The sequence below is a fragment of the Diabrotica virgifera genome, chromosome 6, assembly GCF_917563875.1.
Source record: "Diabrotica virgifera virgifera chromosome 6, PGI_DIABVI_V3a".
Taxonomy (NCBI): Eukaryota; Metazoa; Arthropoda; class Insecta; order Coleoptera; family Chrysomelidae; genus Diabrotica; species Diabrotica virgifera.
The window spans coordinates 74636833-74651777 of NC_065448.1; positions in this window are offsets into that span (position 1 = coordinate 74636833).

Below are 14945 nucleotides of genomic sequence, written 5' to 3' on the forward strand. Positions count from 1 at the left end.
TGAGCGTAACTTGTTTAATTTTGATGCTAGAAATTTTTTTTGTAAAACAAAAATGAAGCTTTTTTTAAACACTTTAAATAAGTTTTAATGAGTTTTTCCCGAAATGTGCTTCATTTTTGGTTATTTCACGTTAAAGTATTCCATTTGGAATTTGACGAATATGAACCTATTTTTCATTAGCTATAACTATGCTTCTACTAGGTATAGAGACGTGATGTATACACCATTTTTTTAAATTTTTTACAGGCTATATTTTTTCTAAGAATGTTTTTCGACAAAATACTTACTATTTGAGTTATTTGCGAAAAACCGTCTAAAAGCGTGGTTATTTTGTTGAAAAAATGAACATATTCACTGCCAATAACTCGAAAAGTAACGACTTAGTGAAAAAACTCTATAGAATAAAAGTTACTTAAAATTATCCAGTTTATCCATTTCCTGACTTTCTTTGCACGAATATTTTTTCACCCCCAAGAGGGGGTGAAAACCACCCCAGGGCAAAAGCACATATCGGCACAATATCACTTTTTTTCTTTGACTTGTTAGCTATGTGTATGCCAAATTTCATGTCAATCCGAGCGGTTCTTTAAAATTTAGAGGTTTTGCAATATTTTACCGTTAAAGAACGGACTAATTGCAAAACCTCTGAATTTTAAAGAACAGCTTGAATTAACATGAAATTTGGCATACACATAGCTAACATGTCAAAGGAGAAAATGATATTGTGTCGACGTGTGCTTTTGCCCTAGGGGAGTACCACCCCCTTCACGGGGTGAAAAAATATACGTTCAAAATAAGTCCGGAAGTGGATAAACTGACGAACTGTAAGTAACTATAAAGTTAAGCTGTTCTATAAAGTTTTTATATTACTTAAGTCAATATCTACTTTTCGAGTTATTTACGAGTGAATGTGTTCATTTTCAACAAAAAAACACGTTTTTAGACGGTTTTTCGCAAATAATTCAAAAAGTAAGTATTTTATCGAAAATAGATTCTTGGGAAAAGTTTTGAAAAAAAGGCATTTCCTTCAAAATTTCAAATTATTTTTTTTTATTTAAATCAATTTTTTTTTTCAAAAATAATCACTTTGAAATCGTAAAACTTCCAGATCATATAAATATACAAAGTGAAGTAAATTGTAAAGCTGTAACAATTAATTTCATGTGGGATGCTAATTAAGCGGAGATTTTTACGATGTTTTTTTTTCCCAAAAAAAAAATAGGGACCAACTTTATTTTTAGCGTTGCTGACTTACTTTTGCTGCTAGAAACTTTTTGAAAAAAAAAAAACAAAAATAAAGCTTTTTTTAAGTTATAAGGAGTTTTGGCCGAAAAGGGCTTCATTTTTTGGTTATTTCCTCTTCTTAGATCTACCGACTTCATGCAAGCAAGTTTTTTCAAATTTTTTTATAAGCTATATTTTTGCTATAGTCGGTTCGCTAAAGACACAATTAGCTAGTGATTTTAGTCGGTAATTTTTCTGTTTTTGGCCAATTTTCCCAAAATTGGAAAAATTACTAACTATTTAGTAATTATTTTTTTTGCCAATTTTAGCAAATTGGCAAAATTACTTACTAAAATTACTAGCCAGTTGTGTCTGAGTTTAGCGAACCGACATAAGAACATGTTTTCAATAAAATACACACTTTTTGTGTTATTTGCGAAAAACCGTGGTTTTTAAGTTGAAAAATCTGGCACTCTGCCATTATATGCTCTAAAAAGGTCACTATATTATCATCGACTTTATATTCTCAATACATGTATAAGCCACTCATGCGGTACTGAATCAAAGGCCTTCTTGTAATCCATGAAGGCAGTAAAAAAGTTCCTGTTTTTGGAATATGCCTGGTTAGAAATGACTGAGTCGATGATGAGTTGTTCTTTACAACCCATGGAACCCTTAGCGCATCCTTTCTGTTGAGGCTCTATTATATTATTCAAAGCACAGTCTTGGTAGATACGCCGGGCTACACAGGATGTGACCAATTTATACAAAGTTGGAAGACAAGTAATTAGGCGGTATTTTGCTGGATCCTTCCCTGAACTTTCACAAACAGTTATTTTGATCCTTCGGTATTAAATAAGTGGTTCCCTGAGTTAAGAATGGTGCTATATTTGCAAATAACTCGAAAAATATTGACTTAGTGAAAAAACTGTATATGGAACAAAAGTTACTTAGAGTTTATCCACTTCCGGACTTAATTTTACCGTATATTTTTTCATCCCCGACGACGCAATATCAATTTTTTTCTTTGTTATAAATTAGCTATGCGTATGCCAAATTTCATATCAATCCAAGCGGTTCTTTAAAATACTGAGCAAAAAAAGGGAGCAAATGGACTATAATAATAATAATTATATATTTATTTGTTCTGTGATAATATAATTGTCGTTTTTTATATTATATGTCGTAAATATTTATAGTATTCATAATAACTTATCAGTATATTACTTTCCTGCTGCTGAAAATCTAAGAGCCAAAAGCAGAAAAAAAGGGTTACTCAGAGGGCCATGCTAACAATCACAAGGAGACAGCATACCAAATAATATCAGGCAAAGAACAAAACTCAAAGACATAGTAGAACATGTAGCAAAAAAGAAGTGGAGATGTGCAGGTCGTGGCAAGAAAACTGAACAACAGCTAGACTAGAAGATTATTAGAATAGCGACCGCGGGCGGACAATAGGATAAACGAAGCAGAGATCGAACACCAAAGCACAAAGCGCTGGAGTGACGAGGTAAAGAGAACTGTTGGGAACTGGATAGCTGGTAGCTCAAGATAGAGAGGCATGGAGAAACTTAGAGGAGGCCTATGTTCAACAGTTGACGATAACGGTTAGATTGTGATACTTCCCTAACACATAAAAAATATTTTGTTGGTATCCCGTATAACGATTCACTAAGCTACAAAAAAAAACTACTTACAAAGGAAGGAGGAAAAGGGCGCCTAAAATTACTTGCCCCGGGGCGCTTGAAAGCCTTAGCGCGGCCCTGGTAGTTACTGTGCAAGTTCCAAAATGAGTTATTTACAATTATCAACGGGATGTTAAAATATCGGCATGTGTAGCGGCTACTCGAATTTTTTAAACATGTATACCAAACACTGATACCGCCACTTCGTTGCGCATCCTGGCTGATTTCCGTTTATACTATACACAATATGATGGTTAACAGAATTTTAGATATTTAGAGGCTATAAATAGTTTCATTGTATACTGTTTTGAAGACATTTTATTTAATGGGCGCGCGCGTCCCTGCAGTCTAAAGATAGACGGCCCTTGCAGTTATGATACAATTTTGCCTCGGCGTCACATTCGTAGCAAACTCATGCGGAAGGACGCAACGGACAGACAATTTTTCTAGTTAATCAATGTTATGAGCGCTCGCTCTGCACTACAGCTCGGATGATTCAAAGAGTTTCTACCTAAATGCGACTTGTACGTTCGCAACAAGGTTTTTCGTTAGGAGAAAAACTGCATGGGTTTTAAAATCCAACGCGTTGCAACGTTTCACGAGATTTTAGCTCTTGAGCTGAATCACGTTTTCCAACATAAAAAAGGATAGATGTAAGTGTAACGTTTTTGAATCTGTTAAAGTGAAAATTGAAGTAAAAAAATTTTTAATTGAGGTAACAGACCTACTAAAAAGTATTTCTCTGCAAATTTATATGTATACAGAGGGTGAGTTTTTAGTGGTACATTGGTATGCGATACGATTACTGTACGCAATGGATTCAACGAACACATACTAAACAAAAATTTTAAACAAAAAAACTGCATAAGGTATCAAGTTAGTCTTTCCACCACCAGAGAATAAAGCCAGTACGATAACCGGCAAAATATCAACTGAAATAGCCACACATACAGGGTGAGTCATGAGGAACTGTACATACTCCTACCTCGTATAGAGGCCCCTATGGGGAATAACAAATAACCATTAAAAAGTGTCTGCTCCCATTGTTTAATAATATACAGGGCGAGTTTCGCATTTTGACAGAAATTTGTATTCGTCATAATTTTTAAACGGTCAGATCGATGTGTCTCTTATTTTGGTCAATCGTTACACTATTGCCACCTAATCAACTGATTTATTCAAACTAGAAAAAAATCAGGTCCGGCTTTAAAAAAATTAGTTCGTTTGGGTCCTAGAAAAAATTTCACCCTTTTTGAAAACTCTAATATGAATTTTACAAATTAGACAAATAGACAATTAAAATAACATATTTATTTTTTTCCGCACACGATTGCTTAATTTTTTATAAAAAAATCAAATTTGATTATGAATTAAAAGTTTGGTAAAGTGAACCATAAATTTAACAAAATTAACTTTTATTACCAAAATGACTTTTTTTTGAACAAATATTTAATTTATGTTACCACCAATCAACTGATTTATTCAAACAAGAAAAAAATCAGGCCCGGATTTAAAAAATAAGTTCGTTTTGGTCTTAGAAAAAATTTCACCCTGTATACGCTTTTTGAAAACTCTAATATGATTTTTACAAATTAGACAAATAGGCAATTAAAATGGCATATTTATTTTTTTCCCACACGATTACTTAATTTTTTATATAAAAAAATCAAATTTGACTATGAATAATTAAAAGTTTGGTAAAGAGAACCATAGATTTAAAAAAAATAACTTTTATTACAAAAATGAATTTTTTTTGAACAAATATTTAATTTTTGTTATCACCCAATCAACTGATTTATTCAAACTAGAAAAAAATCAGGCCCGGATTTAAATAATTAGTTTGTTTGGGTCTTAGAAAAAATTTCACCTTGTATACGTTATTTCAAAACTCTAATATGAATTTTACAAATAAGACAAAAAGGTAATTAAAATGGCATATTTATTTTTTCCCCACACGATTACTTATTTTTTTATTAAAAAATCAAATTTGACTATGCATAAAAAGTTTGGCAAAGTTTTTGCATAGATTTAAAAAAATTAACTTTTTTTACAAAAATTAATTTACAAAAACAACGTTTTTCTTAAAATTAAAAGTTTTACCATTTTTTTTGTTTTTTTTTCTATAACACGTCTAGATCTAAAACTTCCCATAACACTTCTTTTGGACTCTATAGTTTAACATAGAACGTGATCAAATTGATAAATTTTAAATTTTTCCACCTAATTTTTGCGATTTACAAGTTTGCAACTTTTACAAGAAGAAGACTGAAAGTCTACAACAATTTTCATAGTCTTCACAATGGTAAGAGGTATGTGCTGTAAAAATTTCAGAAAAAAAATATTAAAATGGAACAGAGTTGTAGAGGAGCGCCTAAAGATACAGTGCGGCTCCCTACTTTGCGCATGCGTCAAAATATTTACAACGTTGTCATGTTGTTTACACATTGACATCGCCGGGAAATTCAAAATTCTAGCTCGTTGCAAGGAATCTTTTATTTTGACAAATGACATAATATTTTTGTTATGTAAATATAAAAATAACCTATAAAAATAAAATTCTATTTTGTTTTACCTGTACCTGTAAAAGGGTATTAAGAAAATATAAGATCATTGAAAAGAGTAAAACGTTGAATTTAATTATTTTGTCAGTTAAAGAACAACATACCCATCATACAATATGGAAGTGCTATTTTAGGTTTAGAAGTTTTTAAATACTTTTGCATATTATGGGTATATAAAATGACACCATTGCAGAATCTTCAGTCAGACAGTAGTTGAAGTGTTGTATAATCAATGACAAATTGCCTCAAGAATTGTTATAGAAAGAATATTTGGTATTTTATGCAGAAAAGATTCCCCATATTAGTATGTGAAATGAGATGCAAGTTACCTTTTGTTTGAAGAATAATATCAGCTTGTATACTTTTACACAATATTGCAGTTGTTAATAGAGAAAACATTGAAATACTGGAAAAGGAGGATGCTGTTATTTAATGGAACAAGCTGTGGCAATACCTACATTTTCAACCAGGAGCAAATCTAGTGTAACTAAATGTTGTGTGTGTTTGTCTTAAAAGATTATTCTCCATTTAACTCCAGCCTAAATGGTTCCCACATAACAATTTCATGTTCTTGGTAGATTCGATATTCAATATTCGATAAATAGACTATTGATTATGTATTTTAGAAAGGAACTACAACATTAACGGGGTTTTATTGTTTCATATAGTCAATGGACTTTTAAATATGAAAAAACCGCGGAGTGCTACCATTTAAAGGGGTGAGTTTTTGAGAAAGGGGTGAATTAATCCCTAGGCACAGGACGAATTAGGGTGAGTTCTATGCACTTTTGGTCCAAACACATCTGCAGGAAAATTGTTCCAGGTTAAATTTACTATCCAAACATCACATTTTAAAGTTAAAAATATTTTTTTTTACAAAAATATATTCAAAAGAAAAGCAAGAAAAAAAACTTCCATCCTTACTCTTTAAAATGACATTTAGTAGAAGTCTCTATGATTTATGATTTCCAAAATATGATTTTTCAAAGTTCTCCACTCACAGCGATTTTGGCCCATTTTCCTTGTTACTTCTCAAACATTGTTCTGTAACTTTTTTCTCTGTAGCTTTAGGTATATGCAATGTTACATTTAATAGGAAAAAAGGTCAATTACCTTTAAAAAGTTTTATACTTTTAATGATTTTTGATATATTTTACGATTATTTTTAAATTTCTCATTATAACTTTTTTTATTGTATATGTAGGTATATAATTGTTAGGTATATTATTGTCTAATAAAAAAGAAAGCTTATTTTATTTACTTTAAAATGGTGTATCGTAAAAAATTCTGGGACTATTTTTAAACAAGATATTAAAATGTGACATATCGATACATCAAAGCAACAGTGAGATAAGTCCAAAAGTACGCTATTTACATAGAATGTATTGCACTCTATACTGGTAACACTGAGATATGTATATCTCAGTTATCAGAGATACATATCTCAGTGTTACCAGTATAGTGTATAGAGTGCAATACATTCTATGTAAATAGCGTACTTAAAAAAAATTTAAATTTTCTACTTATCTCACTGTTGCTTTGTATCGATATGTATACACATGCAATAGGTCCCACTAAGTTGGAACCCTATGGAAAACTTTTTTATTATTAACTTTATGAAAAAAAATATGATATAATATGCAATCATATTTTTCTAATTGAAATAAATTTAAAAAATTTAAAATTTTTCTCAAAATACGGATACTCTTGGATATCATACGGATATCGTGTTTAAAAATTGTCCTAGAATTTTTTGCAATACACCATTTTAAAGTAAAGAAAATAAGCTTTTTTTATTCCACAATGTATATACTTAAACGTACAAGAAAAAAAGCCATAATGAGAAATTTGAAAAAGCATAACTTGCTTAGAAAGAGCTGTATAAATAACCTTATACAATAGACTATTTTAAAGGTAATTAATTTCTCTTTCTACTATTGCATATACATAGAAATGCGCACGAAATAGTTACAGAACAATGTTTGCGAAATAATGGGGAAAATTGCCCAAAAATGCTGTGAGCGGCAAACTTAGAAAAATCCTATTTCGGAAACTATAAATCTTAGAGAATTTTACCAAACTTCATTTTAAAGAGGAAGGATGGAAGTTATTTTTCGCTAAAGCAATGCCTATACCTATATCCCCGTGGAAAATAGTTATGGGGCTAAAAACAAAATTGCTTTCTTTCGTGTCTTTTTCTTGCTTTTATTTTGAATATAATATTTTTGTAAAAAAAAATATTTTTGACTTTAAAATGTGATGTTTGGATAGTAAATTTAACTTGGAACAATTTTCCTGTAGATGTGTTTATATCAAAAGTGCATAGAACTCACCCTAATTCACCCTGTGACTAATTCACCCCTTTCTCAAAAACGCACCCATTTCAATGGTAGCACTCCATGGTTTTTTCTAATTTAGAGACAGATATGAGACAATAAAATCCCGTTAACATTGTAGTTCCTTTTAGTTCTCTTATTTTGAACATAATCAATAGCCTAAGAGGTTTATTCCAAGAATAAACTTTTACGAATATTCTAAGTAACTACATACATGAATGTGCTCAGTATATTTGGTCCGAGAATATTCTTCGAAGTCTATGCAAAAAACATGAAATTTAGAATGTTTTTATAGTACATGCTATGCTTCTACTACACACATACTAAAAAGAATATATTCCGACGAATGTTGGTAGTGTATGCTTCGAACATGAAAGGAAAATCATTGTTATGTAGTATAATGTTGATAATTTTATTTTTATTGATTTTAAGTATTTTATTATTATTAGCAATTTATAAATACATGATATTGGTGTTTGATTTTGAGTATCCTTTAAAATTTATTTTATATCTCATTCTGTTAAAAGGCCTTCCACAACTAGCAAAAATGTATGAACAAAGAAGTTATTTTAAAGGACAAAAATAATAATAGAAAAATTAGCTTTATGGTGTTTTTTTATTAATTTTTTTGACAGTATGTTTAAATAAACAAATGCTGATGACACGAAAATGAAAGTGTAATACATACTTTTGGCTCAAAACTTTATAGATTATGGGACTTATGTCCCCGTTAAACCTCGGTTAGCTAATCGGGACAGAAAAGTACCTCTTTGGGCCTCTTGCGTTGTAATATCATGTATAAACATAATATCATCATCATTGGCTCCGCAACCCATGGTGGGTCTTGACCGGTTCCAGAATCAGCTTCCTATCCCTCACCTTGGTTTTCCAATTTCGCACTCCTAATCATAATAATAAGTATAATTGTGTTTATGTCTATGTTATGCATACATTTCTGTCCTGATTAAACCCCGGTTAGCTAATGGCGGTTTAACCGGGACATAAATACCCGCCCTATATCTAAATAATAAAAGGATTAAAATTCCGAAAACCTTTGTTTTATTGTATTAACCTGTTCATATTGTTAATACCATACGTATATTATGTTATATCTGTTGAATTGAACTGTACTTTTGAATCCAGAATTTTAACAAATCCTAAACTTTTCCACAATTTCACAAGCATGATATTTGTGCATTCAAATTAATTGAAATTACATCTTATATATCTATACCTACTAAAAATATTTATTTCTACACAAAAATGTCTAAATTAATAATTATAAAGAATGTCTATGTGATTCTTATAATTAACAGTTTAAAATTATATAGCTTTAATAAATGTCCTCGTTTCATATTGATTTGGGTCAAACCATGCATAATCTGTATCTGAGAATAAACTTTTATTTAGGAGTCCTTTTTAATGAATAAAACAGGACATACATAACCAACTTACATCCAAATATCCAAAATATAAAAATATTAATATCCTGACTGACAGTAGTGACAGTGACAAAGACAAATACAAAATACCTTCACGCGTTTCTTGTTTCTCAACGACAAATTTGTCCTTCAAACTATCTCGGAAACGGCAACGTTGGAGTTGAGGACACGCACGCGCAAATTAGGGAGCCGCACTGTATCTTTAGCCGCTCCTGAGTTGTAGCGAGTTAAACCGTGAGTTCATTTTTTTTTAATTTTTAGGTTAAAATTCCGATTTTGACAAATTTGATTTTTTAATAAAAAATTAACTAATCGTGTGGGGAAAAAAATAAATATGCAGTTTTAATTGCCTATTTGTCTTATTTGTAAAATTCATATTAGAGTTTTCAAAAAGCGTATACAGGGTGAAATTTTTTCTAAGACCAAAACGAACTAATTTTTTAAATCCGGACCTGATTTTTCTCTAGTTTGAATAAATCAGTTGATTGGATGGTAAAATAAATTACTTATTTGTGCAAAAAAAAATAATTTTTGTAATAAAAGTTATTTTTTTAAAATCTATGGTTCACTTTACCAAACTTTTAATTCATAGTGAAATTTGATTTTTTTATAAAAAATTAAGTACCTAATCGTGTGCGGAAAAAAATAAATATGCCATTTTAATTGCCTATTTGTCTAATTTGTAAAATTTATATTAGAGTTTAATAATATACAGGGTGAAATTTTTTCTAAGACCCAAACGAACTAATTTTTTTAAAGCCGGACCTGATTTTTTTCTAGTTTGAATAAATTAGTTGATTAGGTGGTAATAGTGTAACGATTGGCCAAAATAAGAGACACATCGATCTGACCGTTCAAAAATTATGACGAATACAAATTTCTGTCAAAATGCGAAACTCGCCCTGTATATTATTAAACAATGGGAGCAGACACTTTTTAATGGTCATTTGTTATTCCCCATAGGAGCCTCTATACGAGGTAGGAGTATGTACAGTTCCTCATGACTCACCCTGTATAAAAAAGCAACAAATAACACCAGGTTTCAGGACAAACAACAATTTGAGTAATTATATTAAGAGTAACAAGTGCTAAAACAAAAAGCAGTTACACAGTGGTGTACACAAACTTACTTGCGGGACTGTCCAAAAACCTAAGTCTTTAATAAAAAACTTTAATAGACATATAGAAGAACACAAAAGGACTTTCAATAAGAGAAAAACAGATTCTACCTACGCACTTCACCTTTTAGATCTTGTAGCACCAGCGTGGATAACAAAGGCAAAAAAAGATAATAATGGAACTCGACAAATTAAACAAACAAAAATATACGTGGTGCTACGTAACTTTACGGAGTGCCTCGGTAGCTCTTAGTCTTCAGAGATCTAGGGGAGTGGATTCTTAATAGATTTTAAATATAATAGAAACTCAAGAGGGATGTTCACTAATTTTTAAATTTAGTTAAATTCAATAGATTACAAGGTATATAAAAACGTAGCAATCATAAAACTGTTTAAAAATGTATATTTTTTAAGATAAATGAGTTCATAATGCTGATTTTCTTGGAGGCTACAAAAACGGTACCCTGCAGCGAGGCTACGGTCTGTGACGTCAGCAGTCGTAACGTCTTTGATCGACGACTAGTTTTGTATACTTATTTACTCAGTGTATTTGAATGTGCGCAGTTTTTTACGTATTTAATTATTAAAAATAAAGCCAAATAAGTGGTGTTTTGTTCCTGGGTGTGTAAATACATCAAAAAACAGTTCTGACAAGATTTTTATTACCGTTCCAGCCAATTTAAAACAGAAAAAGAAATGGTTTGTTGTAGCTAGAACTTAAAATAACTAACTTAAAGAACTAACTTAATAAAATAACGTTATAGAAGTTTTCCAGAAACTTTCGGCCCTTGGTAATAATGTAATTGTTCTTTCTGCATTTACATTTTTCAAAAATACTTATTAGTTTTCTCAGGATTCGAAAAAAATGAATGAATTTAAATAGCATTGGACCAAGATTTTGCACCTACCCCCTTAAAGAGTAAATGAAAAAGTTTCGGGACCTCAAATTTGTATTACTTAAACTGGGATATTCCTAAAAACGGGATTCTAATAATACATACAGTAAAAGTAAACCTTGAAATAACTACATGTGGATGTAGGTATGACTTTATATTATATTAAAATCATTAATAATTTAGTGAAAAGATTGGTTGAAATGAAAATGCATAATACCCAAGTTCAAAAATATTTTTTACCGTGGAACAGTTGTCAACTCGAAATACGAAACAACCGAAATAAGATCTAGAGTTGAAAAGGACATAGTAACATTTAACAACATGCATGAGAAATATTTTCACCCATTGCGACATAATATCTCTCCTACTAAAAATGCGGCTGCTAAAATATTATTATTTCCGGTCTTGCTATATGGCGCAGAGGCCTGGACAATATTGGAAACAATGAAAAAGCTAGAGGCATTCGAGATGTGGGTGTACCCACGTATCCTCAAAATATCCTGGGCGACCCACACCAACGTACAGGTATTGCGTCGAATGGGAAAACAAAAAGAAATCTCTTTTACAATTAAGAAACGAAATCTTAAATATTTCGGTCATATCATGAGGCATGATAAATATCGTATACTCCAACTGATAACGCAAGGTAAAATAGAGAGCAAACGCGGACCCGGAAGAAAAGACACTCATGACTTAAAAACTTACGCCAATGATTTGGACAAAAATCGATCGAGTTATTCAGAAACGCCTCAAATGAAATTAAAATTGCCATGATGATAGCCAACGTCCACAACGGACAAGGCACATGAAGAAGAAGAATAATAGCTATTTGTATAACAAGGGAGGAAAGTGCTACTTTTCCTCCCAAGAATGAAGTTTACTGCCTGACGCGTAGCGGAGGGCAGTAATCATTCAAGGGAGGAAAAGGCACTTTACTCCCATGTTATACATATGGTTTTTCCACCTTCCTCAAATAACAAGTCATTTTTTCATTTTTACTTAATTTATTTATGTAACTAACCAACAAAATTTATTAGAACTAAAACTAACAAGTAGGTACAATGTAACTGTCAACTGTCAAATATAAGTCAAATTATTAATGTAAAAATTGTTAAATCAGAATAACAATTTTCTGCTTTTTACCATTCTGCAAAATACAGAGTGTTTTTAAATAAACGTTAAAATGTATAGATACTTACGTAATAGAAAATATATATTGTACAGGGCGTCAATAAGTTATATTTCATGAATGAAATACCTTTTACTTTTCCTCCCTAGGGAGGAAAAGTAAAAGTGACGTCATGGTATTTAATTCATGAAATATAATTTATTAACGCCCTGTACAATATCTATTTTCTATTACGTAAGTATTTATACATTTCAACGTTTATTTAAAAACACTCTGTATTTTGCAGAATGGTAAAAAACAGTAAATTGTTATTCTGATTTAACAATGTTTACATTAATAATTTGACTTATATTTGACAGTTGACAGTTATATTGTACCTACTTGTTAATTTTAGTTCTAATAAATTTTGTTGGTTAGTTACATAAATAAATTAAGTAAAAATTAAAAAATGACTTGTTATTTGAGGAAGGTGGAAAAACCATATGTATAACATGGGAGTAAAGTGCCTTTTCCTCCCTTGAATGATTACTGCCCTCCGCTACGCGTCGGGCAGTAAACTTCATTCTCGGGAGGAAAAGTAGCACTTTCCTCCCTTGTTATACAAATAGCTATTTCATACACCTAACCAAGGAAAAGTAATAACCAGCCAATGTATGTATACAATATGCATGCGTACAATGCATGCATACAACTTTCTCTATTTTTTTTTGTGGAGTATTAAGCATTTATTTTTTTAGCTTAAAGAAGACATGGAAAATTATATGGAATATACACTCAGTAAAGCTGTGGTAGATTTATTTTTTTACAAGCTGCCAATAAATCATACACCATTGTTACATCTACACTACAGTCGGTAGTTTATACGAATCGGCTTTCTGAAAACCTTCTTCCATTTTATTTGTTTATTTTTGTAAAACCCAAAATATGTCCTTACAAACAGTCTATCCACTTTAAACTAAACAAATTCACTATAAAACTCCACTTTAACCCTGATAAAACAAGAAGAGAACAAAATAAAATGACCTGAAACGTCAAACAGGTAAACAGTAACACTATGAGAATGGCGCGCGCTTGGGGTATGCAACTAGTGACGTCAGGCCAATAGAGAAGCGTTCTTGAAATTTAAAATAATACTAGATTTCTAATAAAGATTTTTTATAGAAAGGCTTTTTAAATTTTGTTGAAATTATGGACAATTATTCCTAGGGTGTTTCTTAATCGTTTTACATGTTTGAAATGACTTTTTAATTTTTTGTGAACATCCCTATTGCTCGGTGGGCGCCATAATTAAAAGAAAATGAAAGACGAAACATACTTAAAACTTAGAAAATAATTAAAGTAAAAAGTTAATAAAAATATATAGTTATCATAAGATACAGACACATTTACATAAATATAAATATATCATGACGTACCATAGTGTTCTCAGTTGAATATCGTTTAGGACCAAGAGAAAATGATCAGATAACAATATTATTAATCAAGAACATTATTGCAAAATGAATAAAATTTTAATAAAATGAAGATAAAAAAAATAAAAAAGACAAATGATGGATCTTTTGTAGATGTACAATATTAAAGATCCTGTTTACAGAAACGATAAAAAAGTTTACAAACAATACCTTGTTATTAGTCCTGTCCTTATTCTTCACGTTGTGTATGTCCAAAGCACTACTTTTCACTGAATTTACATAAAAATACAAAAAGGGTCCATAAAAACTTTTAGCAAAACTAAATAAACTGCCAAATTATTCTGCTCATATTGACTTTTAAATAACTTTTGAGGTATCTAGGATTATCTTTAGCACTTAATCCATAACTGCTTACAAAAATAAACTTAGGTAGTGTAGTATACACTAAAATAAACTGACTCTTTGCCTAACAGCGGCATTTGGCTTGTCACTAGGAAATCACGAAAGGAGAACAGTTTCTAACACTACATAGGTACTGGTTCTAATACTCTACATTTTCAGGAACTTAAAAGAATTGATTAAGAACTACGTCAGAACTTAATATTCGAACTTAACTTACTCAGAAAACTGCCAAAGCGGCTTCTGCCGAGGCTTCAAAAAACCTCTGTCTTTGAAAGCTCAAACTTGAATGTATCTCCTCAAACCAAAACGCTTCCTTCCAAAACTCACTCCATTTCTCTCATTCTACCCTAGTCATCGAATCAACCAATAAGAAACAAGTTTATTCCTTCCTTTTTTCATCAATGACTAATCAAAAAATAACCAAGCTTCCTACACTTATTTATTAACCAATAGGGAAAATTAAAACACATTCTAAATCCAACCTCTTTGGTAGGGAATTATACTCTTTAACGAATAGGGTCATTTAGCCATGTCAGCAAACCTTACTTAGCTCTAACATTTTGAAGAAAGGTATTGCTGAGTCCACAATTAACACCTGCGCTTTCTGATATTGATATTAGCACGTATGTGTATCGAACTCCCAGGATTCGTGGAGCCAAAACGATCATTAGCTACATTGTAACTCTTTTTTACATCACAAACTGAACACAGGAAATCGAATATAGATACCTATGACC